Source organism: Cloeon dipterum, chromosome 4 (genome assembly GCF_949628265.1).
Source record: "Cloeon dipterum chromosome 4, ieCloDipt1.1, whole genome shotgun sequence".
NCBI classification, from domain to species: domain Eukaryota; kingdom Metazoa; phylum Arthropoda; class Insecta; order Ephemeroptera; family Baetidae; genus Cloeon; species Cloeon dipterum.
This window is the reverse complement of record NC_088789.1, coordinates 24,901,676-24,915,179: the sequence shown is the minus strand read 5'-3', so window position 1 is coordinate 24,915,179 and position 13,504 is coordinate 24,901,676. Positions and strand designations below refer to the sequence as shown.

Genomic DNA, 13,504 nt, shown 5'->3' with positions numbered 1-13,504 from the left:
ACTTTGAGGTCAATGTAAAAGTTTTTTGCCTTGTTGAGACGAGTCTACGGGTTTTTTAATTTTTGTTCTAGGACTACCCTGAGCAAAGTTATGTACTCAAAATTCCCAGATTTTGACACTTGAACGCCCGCAAAACCCGCAAAAATTGGAAAGGCCGAGTTTTCTCAACTGTTTTGTAGTACAATTAGGGAAAAATTAACGCAAACAAAATTTCATCAAAATCCATCATCGACCCCTGGACAGAAATTTGCTGCTTTGACTGATTATGGCTCAATTATATAATTGATTATGCAGTACAGCCACTTAAAAGATGCAAAAACCAGCAAGTTTTTTCAGATTTTAAAAATAACTTTGAAAATATTTCAGATACAAGTTAAAAATCTTTTACATATACGCTGGATAGTTAAATATATATATAATATTTAACTAGTGAACCGTAAAATGAGGCTCTCTGCATGGCTTTAAATAAAGTTCAGTCTGCTCAAAAGCTTTTTCAAATTTATTCGGTGTTTAATAAATTTGACTGCACAAACAGTGCTTGCGGAAGGCGTTGAGTATTATTATACCCTTGCTTCAGTTTTACATGTAACCCACACTGTTTTTTAAGTAAATAATTTAAATATTTCTATAATTATCGATTATTATCGAACAAATAATAAAGATTTAGTTTCCTCGCCCTCTGAAAACGCCATAAATGGTCATTAAAAAATAATTGATTTATATAGCTCGTATAGCCAATTACGCGAGATGTGTCATGGTAGTCGAGAGGTCCAGGCAGGTGACTAAGGACGCTGAGGTCATGGGTTCGGATCCCGCGGAGGTAACATAATTAAATTACTTATTAACGCTAATTAACTTAATAATTCTGATCTAGATAATTAAAGGGGAGAAATTAATCAGTTAAAACTGATCTGGATTATAGGAAGTAATTAATAATTAACAATTTAATTTTAAAAAAATTTTTGTGCGCATGCGCTGATTTCGTGACATGGATGACGCGTGTCAAGGGTGTATAAGCGATATAAGCATTCTTGACATGGGACAAGCGTGTCACCATTGCAACGTTGACATGCCTGAAGCGTGTCGCTTTAGCCAAAGTCATTATGACATGGATGATCCATGTCATAATGAGATTCCGTATTTACAGTGTGACGTCTGTTTTTCCAGTCGGTTGCCAAATTGTTTCGCCATTTTTGCCTGCCTTCGCTTTTTTCTGCATTATTTCGCACCGTCATCCATCCATCCAGCTATGGCGCGCGGTGACAGGCGTTGATCGATGTTTTCACCCCCTCCTATAGGTGACACGAATAATTCGGCCTATTGTCGACCCCCCAAGGCCGCATTCTTTGAGAATTTGAACCTCCTCGCACCCCGACCAACGCATCAAAGGGGTGGCTGACCGCAAGCATGTCGCGGCCTATCGCTTTCGCACCGCCAACGGGCCTGCTCGTCTGTAGATTGGAATATGTGTGTGCACTGCGAGAGGGAGTTAATTAATTCTGCGGACGCTTTGAGCTTGAGCATGTGCCCGAGTTTTTCCTCGTCTCTCGAGATCAGAAGGGCGTTTTCACGACGGGGGTTATCGTTTCCAGGAGGAAAAAGCATGCACTATGATCGCGGGTTCACTCATTGTGAGAGATATTCACGTCTCATGCACAATCTGTGAATTAAGTATTCAATTATAATATAATTGAATATGCATGTTATATTATATTTCCAAGTTCCAAGGTCTATTTCACACATCTTAGTTTGGATTTACTCCTAAAATATATATTTCTATCGCTTGACTTAAGACGAGATAAGCAGTTAATATTTCATCAATCAGTATTCACTTAGGGAAACGGAAAATTTTAAATACAAATAAAAAATATACTGAAGAAATAATATTTCAATAATGATTAATATTATTTTAAAACCATTATTTAAATAAAATTAATTTATTATTTAAAATTAAAATTAATTCGATTTTAACAAAAAATAGAAAACAACAGGAAGTTTTTTTATAGCTTTGAATTTTAGAAAGTACTTTTTAACGTTATACACATTTTTATATCCACAGATTGCTAATAGAGTCCACTATGAAAGATATAAACAACACTACTACTTACAATTAGTCTTAGACCAAAAGTAACAACCTAACTCTAGAGTTGGGCAATTTTCTCGGACAATTACACCGTTTCATCTATCATTCTTTATTGGTTAAAAAAAATAAAATGTAAACGTATATTTGTAATTCTTGCGTTTTCGGCTTTATTAATTTTGTATGCAATTTTTCACATTCAAAATATTATAAGACTAAGCCGTTACACACCTGACATAAAAAAAAATGGAATATTAAGTAAAAAAAGGCACTGAAACTAGCTGCATCGGGTGTAGTTGTAAATTTCGCAGAGTGCAGTTGGCGCGACGTTAATGGCGCATTAGAGGGCGGATGCGACAGTCTCCCCGAAGCGTATAACCTGCTGGGCTTTCAAAATTTCACGTGGGAAAACGACGCAAAGTGGTCAAAAGCCGGCCGCAAGTTACAACAGAAAGCTGGTCGTTCGCTTGCTCGCTCGGCGCAAAATCCTGTGCGTGCGAGAGTGCGGCCTGCTGATGAATAATTAATGGCATAATGAAACACGTAAACGAGGCTGGCGCTCTTTCAAAGGTGCCGACCATAGACACACATGGCGGTGGAAATTTGCTCTTGATTGAGTTGCGAAAGGGTTGCTTATACTTTGTGTTCCACTCGGTTGCTTTCAGCGCGCGCGCGCGCGCCCGCCGAGGCCAAAGTGCAAAGAGCCCCGATCACCGGGCGCGCGCTGCGGCTTGCTTTTCCAAAGTGTCATTTACGGAGACACACATCTGACTTTTATTGAGAAAAGCAAGCGGCTCTGTGTGGTGTGCCCCCGTGGATGCGAGCGAGTACCTGAGCGCGCGGCAAAAAGGAAAGCGGGAATCCGCCCAAGTGGCTTGCGGCCCGGCTGACCGAGTGGAAAACGAGACTGTTAGACCTCTCTCGAAACGACCGCGTTGAACCAAAAATGCGCCAAATCAGCACGAATATAAAAGGGAAAGATGGATGTTTTCACTGGGGTGGAAATATAGAGGGTCGTGAGAAGGAATATTTTATAACTTGTGTTTCAAAAGGAAATAACCTGAAAGAAAATGGTCGCTTTTTATTTTAAAAGACTCATACCAGTGAAAAACACTGTTTTTTTTTCTTAAATTTCCTTTTAGTGAGAGGGATTATTTAGTGTAGGAAACTCAAATTTAAACATTTTTAATAATAATTTTACCTAAACATTATGGAAATTTAATCAATCAAAATCAGGGACCAGTCCTCTCAATTAAATAACCTCTACTAAAAATTCCCGCAATAAATTATTCCGAATGCAAAGCCCCCATTAAGAAAATGCGGAATTTAAAGCAGCTCACCGGACGAAATTAAAAAACTTTGGAAACTTGCAAGGCGGCAGGGAGGAATTCGGAAGGCTCGGAATTAAGCCGGCCTGTCATCTTGAGGCCCACACAAAAACCGCTCCACTACTATTCCCCGCATCTAAAAGCAAGTTTAAGCCTTCCCTATCCTCTTTCCTCCGCTCTCTCTCTCTCTTTTTGGCCAGTAAGCTGCTTTGAATTACACGCAGCGGCAAAAAGCGTGCACATTTATTTTTTGCCAACACATTTTGTGCAATTGGAAAATAATTTTCTCACCTATCCTGCCCACGTCCGTGCCAAAACTGATTTGGCAGAATAAAAAAGTTTAGTTCGCACCCGGTGCGAGATGAATTATTGTCAGATCGATCGCGCACTTTTTTTATCTCGCTGTCACGCTTTCGCCGGGGATGAACGATTTTCAATTTGGTCAATTACTGCCTCAGACTTTCCATTAATCGCGCTGCGTCGAAAATCTAGCTTGTTAATGGGCCATTCTTGCTATCAAAAACAAAATGACGCCGTTTCACGATACTTTCTCCTGATGCAGTAGCGTGCGAAAATAATACGTTTTTCATTGCCAAGATTTACATTTATATGACAGAGCGCTCGTTTTCTGCTCTTTAAGCGCGCCATCAATCATTTCAGCCCGCGGAAAGCTTTTTTTACATGCATACGGCATCAAAATCGCAGCCAAAATGCTGGATGTGGACGATGGATAAATGACGTTTGTGTTGGACCCTCTTCAAAATCTTTTTTGTCACAGAAGTGGGATAATTGTTTCTTGTTTCTAAAGCAGGTTTGACGTTGGAAGGAGATGCTTTGTTTCATTTGAATGAATACGCAAAAAAAGAAAGACAAGTTAAAAGGATTTTACAGGCACTTGATTTTCTTTTTCATTCCTTAATAAAGTTAGAAATTCAAAGATGGGCCGCAATAAAAAAGGGAGAGTTTTTCCTTCACAAAATCTCATCGCAAACAATGTTAGAAATTATTGCTTCAAAGAGATGGTTTTATATTTAGATATTTATAAATTTACGAACCACGAAGGCTGCTTCCAGAGAAGTAATCAGCTGAAATTGTGTCGTACACTAAAATAAAACCTTCATTTTTGCCGAAAATACAACTAAAATCACCCAAATAATCTTAATTTACCTCTTTCAGCTGTCAACATTTTTATCTAGATATAATTAAAAGATATATTTTTGTTTTTTTAAGATACAAAAAATTAAATTTATATCAAGTCCAGCAAATTCCAGATAATATATATACACATTAATTATACACTCGCATAAGTTTCCTCAAATTTCGCTTTAAAATAGTTATTATTTGCCCCAGAAATACCAAATCACATTTAAGAGTGCCAAGTTAAGTCAGACCACCTGTAACTTAATTTAATTTTTAAGATTATACTTTGTATTTATTTACCGCAAAACAAAATCTCAGCATACAGGACATTTACCACAATTGGAGGCATTAAATTATGCTTCTGTTTTAATAATATACGCGTGTCAAGTCCAATCTGAAGCCAAATTAACCATTACACCGTTATAATATGAAGTTTAAAGCTTTTTTTCAGTAATTAGTGCACGGAAATTATCTCATGCAATTCTGGTGCAGTTGAAAAATGCACCGCACACGTAGGGAAATCCGAGTTGAAATGAAAAGCAACCCTTGTGCGCTGAGCGTATGTTGCCGCATCAGCAATTTCATTCCGCGGACGGAATTATGCATGTGCAGCCCTGCTCTTCTTTGTTTAATTAGCGCTCGGACTTTTCCTAGATTAAGAGAGGGTATGGCATGCACAATGCCCGCGGCGGCTCCATTCCAACAGATTCTTGCATTTAATTAGCGTCGGGACATCTGTGTTTGCATGAGCTTATTACGGGGTAGATTCTTAATATTTCAACTGCTAATCGCATTAAGTGAAAAGCGTAGCGAGTTCTTTAATTATGCAGTGTGTGTGTTTCCCTTTTGTGCTACGACGAGTCAGTTTTAAAGTTGGGGCAATAGCTTTGCTTGTTCACCTGCAGCGGCGGCGGCGGCGGCAGCAGTCAAAGCGAATGAGTTTCTTCCGCCGTGCCAGCTACAAAAGTTTACGACGTAGTCAAAGTTTCGTCCCTTTTTTAAACTAAGTTCCAACTCAAACAATGCAACCGCTTGCGGCGGATGTGAATCTCGTGCTAAATAATTTTGCTTTTGTTTTCTGCTCTCTGCTGCTTCTCATATAACTTTTTACACCAACGCTCGGCCCCAGCAGAAATCAATTTTTGTACCGCGCCGTTTTGCCGAATTAAGGCCCGGGAAAATCAATTTCGGCCGGCCATGAAACAAAAAACATCAATCAATGATGCATAAGAGGGCTGGGATTTTCAGACGGCTTTGTAAACCCAACCTCAGGTCTATATTTTCTGACCATGAATCACGTTTTGGGGTAAATTGACTATTATTTACACCTTTAGACGGCTTTTTCTACCCAGAGGAGGTCATGAAGAGTCAAACCGGAGTGCAGGTTTTGTAAATCTAATGGTTAGAAGTTGAAATTAGGTAAAAAAACGTGTTTTTCGTAAAAAGTGTGTCATCCATGGTTCGCCAATTTTGCAATGCGCAAAAATACAGCGCAAAAAATATAAAATCAGCATTTTAAACAAAATTAATTTACATGGGAACGCTTCAACACAATCCAAATCTTCCAAGAAGACAAAACAATTTAAATGCATGAAATGCAGTGGGACATTTTTCGATTTTTTAGGTTCTTTGCACCTTCAAATTTCGAGTTCTAACCATCAGAATTGCAAAAACTACCCACCGTTAGACTCATCTCGGCCTCCACTAACTAGCTAAAGTTTTAATGGATGCTTACCCCCATCCCCTTTCAACCCCATTGCTACAATTTCTACAGTAAAATTTTAGCATGCTTACTCTGGGCTTACAAATATTTTATATTATCCTAAACTCTTCTATCTAATTTCCCTGAACTAAACCGAAAGAGAAGCACCTCCAAAAACTTTAATAACAAAATATTGACATTTCGGAAAAATGCATGAAATGCGTCAAGTTGCGAAGAAAAAACGCAAAAAGTTTTTATTGCGATGCACTGGGTTTCTCAGGTAAAATGCGGGTTTTTGCGAACCCTGTTGCCGACTGAGTTTCGGATTCTAAGAGTGAACTTTACAAAAACCATACCACTTATCTCGAATTCATGTCCCATAATACACTGAATTGGTTTCAGGGAGATTTACACTGAACTGCAAACAATAAAAAATTGCAAATTTCTATGTTTTTTAAGGATAAAAATTTGTGGTGATGGGATGGCACCCTTAGTCTTCTTTGGTATTCCAGAGAAGGTCGAGAATAGTCTAGCGGGGCGAGGTTTTTGACAATCTAACAATTAGAGGTTGAAATTTGGGAACGACAAAGATTAAAAATAAAAATTGAAGCAAAACGCCGCTCCATAGTGTTCTGAGTTCTGAGGTCAAAAGTCTTAAACTGTCGTAATTGCTTATTTGATGCTTTAACAAATAGAAAAAATAGTCACCTCTGTCTTAAATTCCCAGCCCTGATAATGCAGAGACGCGCGGGCAGTTTAAAAATGGATGACACTCAAGCGCAGAGCAGCGCAGCACAGGTGAAAAGCTCGGCGCGATAAATAATCAAGTCCGATCATCTGCCTTTCAGTCCGGTCCCCAGCAGAGAAAAGCGACATGGACAAATAATGGGCTCGGCCACTTTGTGGAATCGAACAGTGATTTATGTGTCATACTCGTGCGGCGGATTAAAAGGAAGCAGTGCCGGCGCGCAGATTGAGTTGGGGCAAACAAATAAAATACTACATAGAAACACGAACGGTCGACCTCAGATGGACGTGAGTCACTTTTTGCCCCCGGCAAGTCAGCACACATGTCGCATTTCTCTCCCTCTCTCTCTCTGGTGCTTACTGGAGAAAAATCACCCGCACTCCTTCGCCGGTTTTTTGTCGCGCAGTATCGAATGAGGCCTCATTAAAACTGCATTTTTCAGCTGAGCTTATTTGTTCCATCAGAGCCAAGTGGTGGCGCGTGTTCTGCGTTAATTGGATGAAAACTGCTTGATGCTAGAGGCGAACCAATGGGATTTATTGGCCAAAGCCCTCTAGCTCTCCTCTCGGAACACATTTTAGTATCACGCCGAGAGCTCAAAGGTCAAACTACTCTGCTCAGCCGACCGACCAACATAATATCGAGGGCTAATCACGGCAAATTGCAGCATCCATCGATTCGAAAATCGAAGCTAATTAATTCTTGAACAAACTGTCAGCGTTTCCACCTCTTGCATAATTATTCAAATACATACTGAAATGAATGCGAGAAGGGTCTAATTATGCCAGAGTCAACATTATTTCTCTCCATATTAATTAAAAGCAAGCCACGTTATTGAAAAGCTCTTACGAGAGCTTTGTTCAGTCATATTTATCTTTCTCCGAATTTTCATCATAATGGAATCCAATTTGAAACTGAATTGTGAACGAATTTCAAAAGAAATGTGGCTTTTGATTTTAATAATTAACAAGCTTATATAGTTCATGCTTTTATTTTACGTTCCGGAGTTTTCCAGAGCAAAAATTATGGTAGATTAGAGGAAAACGAAGATAAAGTTTGTTGAAATATTTTTCTAATATTAAAATTTATAATTGATTTAAAGGCTACCTTGCCGTATGACAAAATAAAAACTCAATCTATCCAAATTGCAAATTTGAGATAAAATATTTGAGATAAATATTTAATATGGCAACGTAAATTCAATAAAAAATCAGAAAATTTTAAGGAAATTTACTTGATTCCAGCAAAACATTTTCACAGCCAAAAATGGGGATAAAAAAACAGCAAAATATTTCCGCTTTGAAGCGAATGTCACGACTGTGCAAAATGGCATCGGCACATTCATTTTTTACTTCGACCACAAAGGCAAACCTATAAATCAATGTGTGTCAATCAGAAGTACGCGCGTCACAGGAAAAATAGAGCTTTCCGGGTTTATTCGGTCGTTCGTATTGACTTGACAAAAAAAAACATTACTAGCTGTTATATTGGAACAAACCACGGACACATTATTTGAATTTTTAGGGAAAAGGTTTGAGGAGAATATAAACATACGAAACTCATTAATTTTCAGGGCCTGCAAAACAATCCTTTTAGTTTTTTCTGACTAAAATGTTACCTCAAATTCGATCAGTTATGAAATAAAAATCATCGTTCTTCAGTTCATATTCTGTTGTTATTTTGCTATTAAATTATTGAAGAGGAAAATTTGCGTTTCAAGACTAGCATTTATTTGACATTGAAGCATGATTTTCGCACAGTGCGGTAGGTAAATAGGGGCGGCAACAACACGGCAGAGCGTCAACTGCTGATTTATCTCGCGGCAATATCATGCATCGGTGCTCCAGAAGATGAAATATCCGATTGGAACACACAACACGAATGCAAATCCTCGCTGTCAAAGCCGACGACACTTGAACGCGGTCCAAATCGCTCTCGGATCGGCTTTGCGCGTCGTGAGTGGCGAGAAGAGTGCGCGAGTGATTTGCTCATTAGTTTGTTGCGCTCCTGCAACATCATTGGCCTGTATATATGTGTGTGTGTGTGTTTAGCAAGGGGACAAGCAACGTCAAGGCTGGCTGACACGCCACGCTGGCAAGCCAACAGGACAGTTAGTCGAACACTAGGTGGTCTGGGTGCGAAATAATGAGGCGTTGCCTCGGAGAAAGCCGAGGGAAAAAAAGAGAGAAACATTGCAGGGCGAAGGGTTAAAAGTCCGACCTATCTTATCGCGCGCAGCATTAAGCGGCTGCGAAAAAAATCTGCCGTTGAATTAACAGCGCTTTTTAGTCTTTGTGCTTGTGAATTAGAGTGAAATACGGCTTTTCTCCTGCAGAAACAGACTGTTCTCTTGTTTTTTCTCGGCTTGCCTTGCTCTCTCTCTCTCTCTCTCTCTCTCTCTCTCTCTCTCTCTCTCTCTCTCTCTCTCTCTCTCTCTCTCTCTCTCGTGCTTTTGCACTATGGATTTTCGTCAGCGAGCTCTTTTGTGAGGAGAAAACTGTCTGGAAACTTGGAAGGAAAGGACTTGACAACGCCTGAGAAATGGGAGACAGCGGCGGTGTATTAAATGTAAAACAGTGATTTCCAAGCCAGACTTTTCACCAGAGAGGGATGTGGCATAATTAGAGCCGCCCGACGAGAAGACTACGACGATATATATAGTCGGGGGCAAATTGTCTTCCTGACGGATCATTTAGAGATTGAGATCATTCCACCCTCGAGTCTCGTACAGAACAAATTATATCTTAATGAGTCTCATCAGAGATTTATATTCTCAGTTTTAATGGGAAAAATTCAACACAGCACCAAGAAAAGTTCAGTCGAAGCCGATAACAGATGCGGCGGCACCGTACTTTTACAATTTTCAGATTGCGAATTCAGATTCAAATTTTTGGAGTAAAAGGATTGCATTTGAAGTGCTGGGGCAACCAAAATCGGTTAAATCAATCGCGGTTGAAACAACAGCAGATTTTTCGTCATGAAAATTAACCTTTTTAAAAGATTTTTGACCGAAAGTCATCTAAAATTTTCAACGCACATGAAGAGGGACTAGAATTTATTTTTTTACAGTGGGAAATCGATTTCTGAATGTAAAATTAGGTTAGGCAGTCAAGTACTTGGTCGACAATTCAACATCAAAATCTCCAGAATCATTGTTTTAGCGGTTTCTTGGTCTGAACCTAGCAAAAAGTGTTACAAAAACGCCGGTGATCAATCAGAAAACTGCTTAAGAGTCACTCTGGCGCTAATGTCTTGATCGCAAGCGCCAATCAGAAAATCCGCCCCCTCCCCTGATTGGTCACTGGCTTTCTTGCGATACTTTTTTAAGGTTCTTAAACAAAAAACTACTAAAAAATAATGGTTTTTATGTTTTTACCGATTTTCGGTACGTCCCTGATGAATATACCGGTTGCTTAACCTAATTCAACCGTAAGGAATCGATTGGCACTGTCACAAATCTAATCCCAACACTAAAATTTAAGATATTTTAAAAAAAATTATCAGGATTGACGCGAAGTTAAAAAATAAAAAAGTTTATTTTCGAGCTATTATTATCGTCGATTTTTAGAGTACTGAAATCCAATGTTCAAGTTGCAGGAGAACAAAATTGCTCTCCCTAAAGGCAAAATATTCCTTGAATTTTTATATGTACGACCCTCTGCAAATTAAATCGAATCTGTGCCCTCCATACTAATCAAAAGCGGAGTAGCATATAGTGCAAGTGGAAAATCAGAAATTCAAATAGCGCCCGGTGCACGAGAGCAAGAGCTTAAAATCCGGCGTTGCAGGGTGTACCTTGCAAATCCTCGAGCAAACACGGGAAAAAGTTGGAAACCCTTCCTTTCACGTCAAAATCCGGCTGAAGAAAAATGCGTGCCGCATGCTGGCTCGACGCAAAAACGAATGCTTCCAGCGGAGCACTCTCTTCTAATTCCCTTAATGCCGCTCTCGCGCAGCCTCCACGCTTACTATATACACTACAAGAGTGTATTAAATTTCACATCAAACGATTTGGTGCGTTTGTAAAACATACCGCTCGCTTCTTCCCAGCTCTAGCCGCTGCGATATATACGCCTGAACATTAGGCTCTTCTGAGAGAGGAAAACGCACACACATATCTCTATATTGATTAGCTCCAAGTGCCGTTTTTAATGGCGAGCCGCAGCTGCGAGAAATATAAGAGAAACACTCATCCGCCTTTTCATTTGTGCACCACCGAAATAATAATTAACAAGCCCCGAATAAGCAGTGTGCAAATTAAATTAAAAAAGCTCTGCTGCTTTCTCAGAGGCCCGCGTGCGGTGCCGGATCGTGGCTCATTAACGCCTGGCCACTTTTAAAAGTTCGCTGCTGCTTTTTGCGGCCATTTCATCGCGCGCGCCGCTCATCAGGGGGCTAATATTTCTGCCAGAATTTCTGCCCTCTCGTCTCTGACTGTTTTTCTCTCTCTCTGCTCTGCTGCTGTGTTTCCGGCCGCTTTTTCTTTTGTAAATAACGCGTTCAGAGCCGCTTTTCGCCGAAGGATTATTTGGCGAAAGCTGATTAAACGCTGAATAAGCTGATTAACGATGTAACGGCCAACTTTTTTCATTAATTTTTACCGAACTCTGTCGAGGCCCGCACGCTAAAACTATGCGCGCGAATCCCGAGCATCTCAACCGGCAACGAAACTTCAAACGCATGTACCTGCATAATTACATTGTGGAGCGAGCGAGGAATTTAATTCCACGAAGTGAGAGAGCACGCGGACTCTTTCCGTGTGTGGGTAATTTTTCTTTGAGCGAGTTAAAAAGCAATTTGTCAGCGCAAGTCATGGAAAATATTATGTGGCATTCGCTCATCCATTTTAAAACAAGCCGGCGTCGACAGCTGCGTTTCAACTTTATGAGTATGTAGAATCCCTTGCGTGCACCCAGGAAACTTCCACATCTCGCTCAAAATAAATTACAACATACCGCGCTTCTGAAAACTCGTCTTGTCGTACACAAATTAATTCAGCTCTCTCTCTCTCTCTCCCTCATTCCGTTTGAAAAAGCCTGAGAGCGCGTTTATCCACTTTGAGAGCAGTTCCATAGCAGCCAGGATTGAGTAATCAGACGTAATTCACTTCTGCATTAAAGGATTAAAAAAGGTGCGTTTAATTAAAATAAAAATGCTTTTGAGGGGAAATAAAAAATGCCTCCACCACTACTTCAATTCAACCCCTGCCTTTCTATTGGCTGATAGAGGCACTATTTACAAGGGAAGTGCACCAAATTGATATACAATATATATTTTATTTCAATCAGTTGATAGTTTAATAATGTAAGTTTCCTTCCCTCCGAGGAGACATTCCCGTAATGACTGGTCATCAAGCGAACTACGGAGGGCCGTGGACGTTCTGATTGGTCAACAATAACATATACCACCGCCGGCCAATAAGAACGTTCGTGGTCCTCCGCTGCGCGAAAATAGATCGCACTTTGACAGCGCATAATATTTGAATCAAAGTGGTACGGTTCCCTTTATAAAATCTCATATCGCAAGAGACATTTTCAAAATTTGTCATGCATCATTGACTAAATCAGCTTCCTTCCAAAATATATCTGATATCGTTTTAATGTGGAAAAGTCATCGAAACAACGAAATAAATATTGCATATTCGTCAAAAACATCGGTTTGAAAATCTATATTTCTTTTGAGGATGTCTTATTAGGCTTTCACAAGTGATTTAGACAGTTTGAAACAGTTTAAGACGGTCTAACTGTGGCTCAAAAAGTCATAAGATTGATGCTAATTTTTGGTGCCTAAAAGGAAATTTGCTCTTTAATACCAACCTTCTTCAAACATGCTTGAAACAATTCCCAGGGAATTCCCTTCCACTCTGCAGTTCAAAATCTTGTTAATCCAACCCTTTGTTTCTGGCAAAGTCTAATTATGACAGTGAAATGTAATATTATTCGGTCCTCTGAAGCGGAAAGTCGAGTCTTCGCACATTTCGTCCTAATTTGGTAATCAACTGCATGGCGAAACTCAATATTTGTCTCAGTTAGTTCTGTTGAGTACAAAGTGTCACCCCCTAACAAAACTCATCCCTTTGATGCGTACAAATGAGCAGCACGTGCTAAAATGCTAATTCGCCTAACGCATTCAACACGCCACGATCAATGTTAATGCGCCAGCAGATGAGGGGGAACAAGTTTCTTGACAGCGAGGGCCAGGAGACTTTCTCGGATTCAAAAACCAATTTGCAGGATTTTACTGCACGTTGAGGTCGTCTTTCCACCGCACAATCTTCTCGGATTCGCAGCTCTTTCCCGGCGGATTCAGCCAGCTCTCTGTGGGCTAAGCCCAAATGAATATAGAACTTTCGCATCAACTGCACCGGCTCGTCGTCGGAAACTGCGTGTGTGCTCATAGAGGATTATGCTGCGTGGAAATTCGAAACTCGGAGGCGGCGCGGCTCTCCGAGCCCTAGAGCTAAAGAGTGATTAATTTTAATACAAACTGCATTTTGATTTAGCGCG

At 40.0% G+C, this 13,504-nt stretch overlaps 2 protein-coding genes across 3 annotated transcripts in view; both read right to left on the bottom strand.

The window, feature by feature from the left end:
* Vps35 (Vacuolar protein sorting 35) overlaps window positions 1-3,537 on the bottom strand; it is a 197,252-nt gene extending 193,715 nt beyond the window's left edge. For both annotated transcript variants that reach the window (XM_065491167.1, XM_065491168.1), the window contains exon 1: window positions 3,527-3,537. The gene's annotated coding sequence lies outside the window, so the exon portion shown is untranslated. The remainder of the gene's footprint in view (window positions 1-3,526) is intronic.
* Window positions 1-13,504, bottom strand: part of LOC135944321 (KH domain-containing, RNA-binding, signal transduction-associated protein 2-like) — a 146,046-nt gene that overhangs the window by 63,957 nt on the left and 68,585 nt on the right. The gene's annotated exons all lie outside the window — the stretch shown is intronic.